Here is a 6,921-nt window from a genome sequence, read left to right on the forward strand (position 1 = left end):
CCAAATTTCTGCTCAGCAAAGTCACTACCGCATCCAATTTCCTAGCCACAGATGCCATCTCTGTATTTGAACCACTAGCCTCATAAACCATGTGTCTAGGAGCATCAAGATCACGATTATCCCATTGTGAGGAATTTGCCACCACAGTCTCAATAATTTCATTGGCTTCAGTTGGTTCCTTAGCCATAATATTTCCTCCAGCAGCTGCATCTAACCTATGGCGGCATTCATCAGCCAGATGTTGGTAAAAGTATGATATAATCTGCCATGGCAAAAATTGATGATGTGGGCAACCAATCAATAAAGTTTTATATCGCTCCCAAGCCTTAAAAAGTGGTTCTCCCTTGTTCTGCCTGAAATGGAAAATCTGATCCCTAAGCCTCTGTGTCCTTGACTGAGTATAGAACTTCTGAATAAACTTAGCAGAAAGTTGTTCCCAAGAAGTGATAGAATTTGGTGGCAGAGTCTTGAACCAGATCTTAGCACTTTCCTTAAGAGAAAAAGGAAATAGCTTCAACCGTATGAACTCTTCAGATATGCCTTGAATTTTTTGAGTGCCACAAATCTCCAGAAAATTATCAATGTGATCACTAGCATCTTGATTTTCCGCTCCTGAGAATGATGGGAGCATGTTAATCACATGACATTTAAGCTCATAAGATAGATTTGGCGGAATGGTTGGTAATATGATGCAAGATTGTCTAGTAGAGAATTGTGGCATAGAGTAGTCCATGATAGTAACAGGAGCATTTGCATTGTTGCCAACTTCTTCACGATTTTCAGCCATGCTTGCTTGTTCAGAATGTTCTCCCAAAATTTTGTCACTAGACGAACTAGAGCTGGATGTAGGAGAAATAGAACGAGTGGAAGATTTCTCCTCAAGAAGATCCTTGTCTCTCTTGTTCCTTCGTGCACGTTCCAAGTCTAGATCAACAGGAAGAATTTCTGTATCTTGAGAACGCCTTCCTTGCATGAACTACAAACAAGAAAGAAAAGTATAAAGATCACTAATTATCAAGAAAGAAAGAGCTAAACTAAGTATGTAAGTATCTATGTATATAAACAAGAATGGATCAAATATAAGCAACCATCCCCGGCAACGGCGCCATAAACTTGTTGGGTCTAAATTAACCTTACTAGCAAGTGTACTAGTCGGCGACTACAGCACAATGATAAGCAAGGGTCGAATCCACAGGGACGGTGTTATGTTTAATCCAAATGTATATTTGTATGTATATATGGACAATGCAATCAAAAGTAAAATTCAACTCAAGATTGTTTGGTTTGGTAATTCAACTAAAACAAGCAAAGAGCAAAGTGTTTTTGGTATTTTCTTAGAATTAGGATGCAACTAATGCAAATGAGATGATTTAACAAATATGAGATGAACACCAAGGCTTTGGAATCTCCCTTGGGAAATGACTTGCAATGACACAAATTCACACACATATTTGCTAATTCGGGCATAACGAATCCGTACCTAAGTCGGTTTTAGCGCACTTAAGCCAAGTCTCCCTAAAATCGATTACTAGCCATCTTATTGGTCTAGGTCGGATATTCCTAAATACATTCTAGCCATCTTATTGGTCTAAACATGCATAGGAATTCATGGAGTTCTATGGAGATTAGAATTCATACAAATTGTCACCTAATTAAAGGGAGACACATTCATAATCAAGTGTTTCAAGAAGCATAATCTACTTGACATATTATTGTCTAAGCAAATTCTCCAAACAATTTCATCCAAAAACCTAAAGTGTTGGCCAAACACCACAAGCATGAAGAAATTGCAATGAAACATAGAAACACAAGATTTATACCCAAATCAACTCATATATATGTAAATCAAGTCATAAACAAAGTCATCAAACCCAAGGCTTCATCCTAGCCTTGGCACAAGAGATTTAGTTACACATAATGAGAGAAAAACACAAAAGGAGAGATGAGAAAATCATGAATAAACCCAATTAGTTGAGTAGATCCAAGTTGAGCTGAAGAATCTCTCCTCCTAGCTCCAAGAATCGCCTTCCCCCTCTGGTTTCGCTCCCCAGAAAATCAGTTCTAGGTTAAAAAGTCTCCTGCGGCTCGGCAAGTTCGCGAATTAAAACATCCCAAAAAACTGTCTTGTGCGCCTAGGCACGTTGTATTCACGCCTAGGCGCACCGCGCCTAGGCGTGCACAACTTCAAATTCACGCCCCAACTCGCTGGACTGGGCGTGCACAAGTGATACTGGGCGTGCACAAATATTGCGCCTAGGCGTGGAATGATTCCAAAATCTCCATACGACGTCCGATTTGCACGATTTTAGCGTCTACGGAAAGCTTGAGATGTCTAGTTTCCAATGCCTTTTATTTCGCTTGATTCCAATAACGTGACAGAAAGTTATGACTATTTGAACACACGAAGGTCGGTGGACATTTTCTTCAATTCAGCCCTTTTTCCGTCGCTTTTCTTCCAAACCGCAATCAACCTATCAAAATACAAATCAACACATAAATACACTCATTATTTATCAAAAGAAAGCTTAAGAGGGGGATATTTCTACCAAAAACAATAGGTATTATCATACCTATCAACGGTCCACTTTGATGCTTTGGAATTGCTCAACTCTCTCCATAGAGGAACTTTTCACGTTTTTGTGCAATTTCAAATGTAACTTGGTCTATTCGCATCTTTAACTTAAGAAACGTTGCGCGAAGGCTAAACTAGCAAGTTGGATTTCTAAAAACACTAAATAGAGTACAATGGTCCACGTTGAGGCTTTGGAATTGCTCAACTCTCTCCATAGTGGAGCTTTTCACGTTTTTGTGCAATTTCAAACATAACTTGGTCTATTCACATCTTTACCTTACGAAACGTGGCACGAAGGCTCAACTAGCAAGTTAGACTTGTAAGAGCACTAAATAGAGTACAACGATCCACATTGATGCTTTGGAATTGCTCAACTCTCTCCATAGAGGGGCTTTTCACGTTTTTGAACAATTTCAAACATAACTTGGTCTATTCGCATCTTCACCTTACGAAACGTGGCACGAAGGCTCAACTAGCAAGTTAGTCTTGTAAGAGCACTAAATAGAGTACAACGGTCCACGTTGATGCTTTGGAATTGCTCAACTCTCTCCATAGAGGAGCTTTTCACGTTTTTGAGCAATTTCAAACATAACTTGGTGTATTCGCATCTTTAACTTACGATACGTTGCACGAAGGCTAAATTTGCAAGTTGGACATCTAAGAACACTAAATATAGTACAACGGTCCACGTTGATGCTTTGGAATTGGTTAACTCTCTCCATAGAGGAGCTTTTCGCGTTCTTGTGCAATTTTAAACATAACTTGGTCTATTCGCATCTTTTACTTACGAAACGTAGCACGAAGGCTAAAGTAGCAAGTTAGACTTCTAAGAACGCTAAATAGAATGCAACGGTCCACATTGATGCTTTGGAATTGCTCAACTCTTCCCATAGAGGAGTTTTTTACATTTTTGTGAAATTTCAAACATAACGTGGTCTATTCGCATCTTTAACTTATGAAACGTTTCACGAAGGCTAACTTAGCAAGTTGGACTTCTAAGAACACTAAATAGAATACAACGGTCCGCGTTGATGCTTTGGAATTGCTCAACTCTCCCCATAGAGGAGCTTTTCACGTTTTTGTGCAATTTCAAACATAACTTGCTCTATTCTCGTTTTTACCTTACGAAACGTGGCACGAAGGCTCAACTAGCAAGTTAGACTTGTAAGAGCACTAAATAGAGTACAACGGTCCACATTCATGCTTCGGAATTGCTCAACTCTCTCCATAGAGGAGCTTTTCAGGTTTTTGAGCAATTTCAAACATAACTTGGTCTATTCGCATCTTTAACTTACGAAACGTTGCACGAAGGCTAAATTAGCAAGTTGGACATCTAAGAATACTAAATAGAGTACGACGGTCCACGTTGATGCTTTGGAATTGCTCAACTCTCTCCATAGAGGAGCTTTTCATGTTTTTGTGCAATTTCAAACATAGCTTGGTCTATTCCCATCTTTAACTTACGAAACGTTGCACGAAGGCTAAATTAGCAAGTTAGACTTCTAAGAATAGTAAATAGAGTACAACGGTCCACATTGATGCTTTGGAATTGCTCAACTCTCTCCATAGAGGAGCTTTTCACGTTTTTGATCAATTTCAAACATAACTTGGTCTATTCGCATCTTCACCTTACGAAACGTGGCACGAAGGCTCAACTAGCAAGTTAGACTTGTAAGAGCACTAAATAGAGTACAACGGTCCACATTGATGCTTTGGAATTGCTCAACTCTCCCCATGGAGGAGCTTTTCACGTTTTTGTGCAATTTCAAACAAAACTTGGGCTATTCGCATCTTTTGTTATCGAAACATTGCACGAAGGCTAAACTAGCAAGTTAGACTTCTAAGAACACTAAATAGTGTACAACGGTCCACATTGATGCTTTGGAATTGCTCAACTCTCTCCATAGAGGAACTTTTCACGTTTTTGTGCAATTTCAAATGTAACTTGGTCTATTCGCATCTTTAACTTAAGAAACGTTGCGCGAAGGCTAAACTAGCAAGTTGGATTTCTAAGAACACTAAATAGAGTACAATGGTCCACGTTGAGGCTTTGGAATTGCTCAACTCTCTCCATAGTGGAGCTTTTCGCGTTTTTGTGCAATTTCAAACATAACTTGGTCTATTCACATCTTTACCTTACGAAACGTGGCACGAAGGCTCAACTAGCAAGTTAGACTTGTAAGAGCACTAAATAGAGTACAACGATCCACATTGATGCTTTGGAATTGCTCAACTCTCTCCATAGAGGAGCTTTTCACATTTTTGAACAATTTCAAACATAACTTGGTCTATTCGCATCTTCACCTTACGAAACGTGGCACGAAGGCTCAACTAGCAAGTTAGTCTTGTAAGAGCACTAAATAGAGTACAACGGTCCACGTTGATGCTTTGGAATTGCTCAACTCTCTCCATAGAGGAGCTTTTCACTTTTTGAGCAATTTCAAACATAACTTGGTGTATTCGCATCTTTAACTTACGATACGTTGCACGAAGGGTAAATTTGCAAGTTGGACATCTAAGAACACTAAATATAGTACAACGGTCCACGTTGATGCTTTGGAATTGGTTAACTCTCTCCATAGAGGAGCTTTTCGCGTTCTTGTGCAATTTTAAACATAACTTGGTCTATTCGCATCTTTTACTTACGAAACGTAGCACGAAGGCTCAACTAGCAAGTTAGACTTGTAAGAGCACTAAATAGAGTGCAACGGTCCACATTGATGCTTTGGAATTGCTCAACTCTTCCCATAGAGGAGTTTTTTACATTTTTGTGAAATTTCAAACATAACGTGGTCTATTCGCATCTTTAACTTATGAAACGTTTCACGAAGGCTAAATTAGCAAGTTGGACTTCTAAGAACACTAAATAGAATACAACGGTCCGCGTTGATGCTTTGGAATTGCTCAACTCTCCCCATAGAGGAGCTTTTCACGTTTTTGTGCAATTTCAAACATAACTTGCTCTATTCTCGTTTTTACCTTACGAAACGTGGCACGAAGGCTCAACTAGCAAGTTAGACTTGAAAGAACACTAAATAGAGTAGAACGGTCCACACTCACGCTTTGGAATTGCTCAACTCTCTCTATAGAGGAGCTGTTCACGTTTTTGAGCAATTTCAAACATAACTTGGTTTATTCGCATCTTTAACATACGAAACGTTGCACGAAGGCTAAATTAGCAAGTTGGACATCTAACACTAAATAGAGTACAACAGTCCACATTGATGTTTTGCACTTGCTTAACTCTCTCCATAGAGGAGCTTTACACTTTTTTGTGCAATTTCAAACATAACTTGGTCTATTCGCATGTTTTACTTACGAAACGGCACACGAAGGCTAAAGTAGCAAGTTAGACTTCTAAGAAGACTAAATAGAGTACAACGGTCCACATTGATGCTTTGGAATTGCTCAACTCCCTCCTTAGAGGAGCTTTTCACGTTTTTGAGCAATTTCAAACATAACTTGGTCTATTCGCATCTTTGCCTTACGAAACGTGGCTCGAAGGCTCAACTAGCAAGTTAGACTTGTAAGAGCACTAAATAGAGTACAACGGTCCACATTTATGCTTTGGAATTGTTCAACTCTCTCCATAGAGGAGCTTTTCACTTTTTTGAGCAATTTCAAACATAACTTGGTCTATTCGCATCTTTACCTTACGAAACGTGGCACGAAGGCTCAACTAGCAAGTTAGACTTGTAAGAGCACTAAATAGAGTACAACGTCCACATTCATGCTTTGGAATTGCTCAACTCTCTCCATGGAGGAGCTTTTCGCGTTTTTGAGCAATTTCAAACATAACTTGGTCTATCCGCATCTTTAACTTACGAAACGTTGCACGAAGCCTAAATTAGCAAGTTGGACATCTAAGAACACTAAATAGAGTACAACGGTCCACGTTGATGCTTTGGAATTGCTCAACTCTCTCCATAGAGGAGCTTTTCACGTTTTTGTGCAATTTCAAACATAACTTGGTCTATTCCCATCTTTACCTTACGAAACGTTGCACGAAGGCTAAATTAGCAAGTTAGACTTCTAAGAATAGTAAATAGAGTACAACGGTCCACATTGATGCTTTGGAATTGCTCAACTCTCTCCATAGAGGAGCTTTTCACGTTTTTGAGCAATTTCAAACATAACTTGGTCTATTCGCATCTTTCCCTTACGAAACGTGGCACGAAGGCACAACTAGCAAGTTAGACTTGTAAGAGCACTAAATAGACTACAACGATCCACATTGATGCTTTGGAATTGCTCAACTCTCTCCGTATTGGAGCTTTTCACTTTTTGTGCAATTTCAAATGTAACTTGCTCTATTCGCATCTTTAACGTACGAAACGTTGCGCGAAGGC

At 39.3% G+C, this 6,921-nt stretch overlaps 1 non-coding gene across 1 annotated transcript; it reads left to right on the plus strand.

The window, feature by feature from the left end:
• Positions 1-275: 275 nt before the first annotated feature.
• Positions 276-382, plus strand: LOC119987579. Its single transcript, XR_005465473.1, has one exon. It is a non-coding gene; the product is annotated as a small nucleolar RNA R71 (small nucleolar RNA).
• Positions 383-6,921: the final 6,539 nt, after the last annotated feature.

The sequence above is a fragment of the Tripterygium wilfordii genome, chromosome 20 (genome assembly GCF_013401445.1).
Source record: "Tripterygium wilfordii isolate XIE 37 chromosome 20, ASM1340144v1, whole genome shotgun sequence".
Classification (NCBI taxonomy): Eukaryota; Viridiplantae; Streptophyta; class Magnoliopsida; order Celastrales; family Celastraceae; genus Tripterygium; species Tripterygium wilfordii.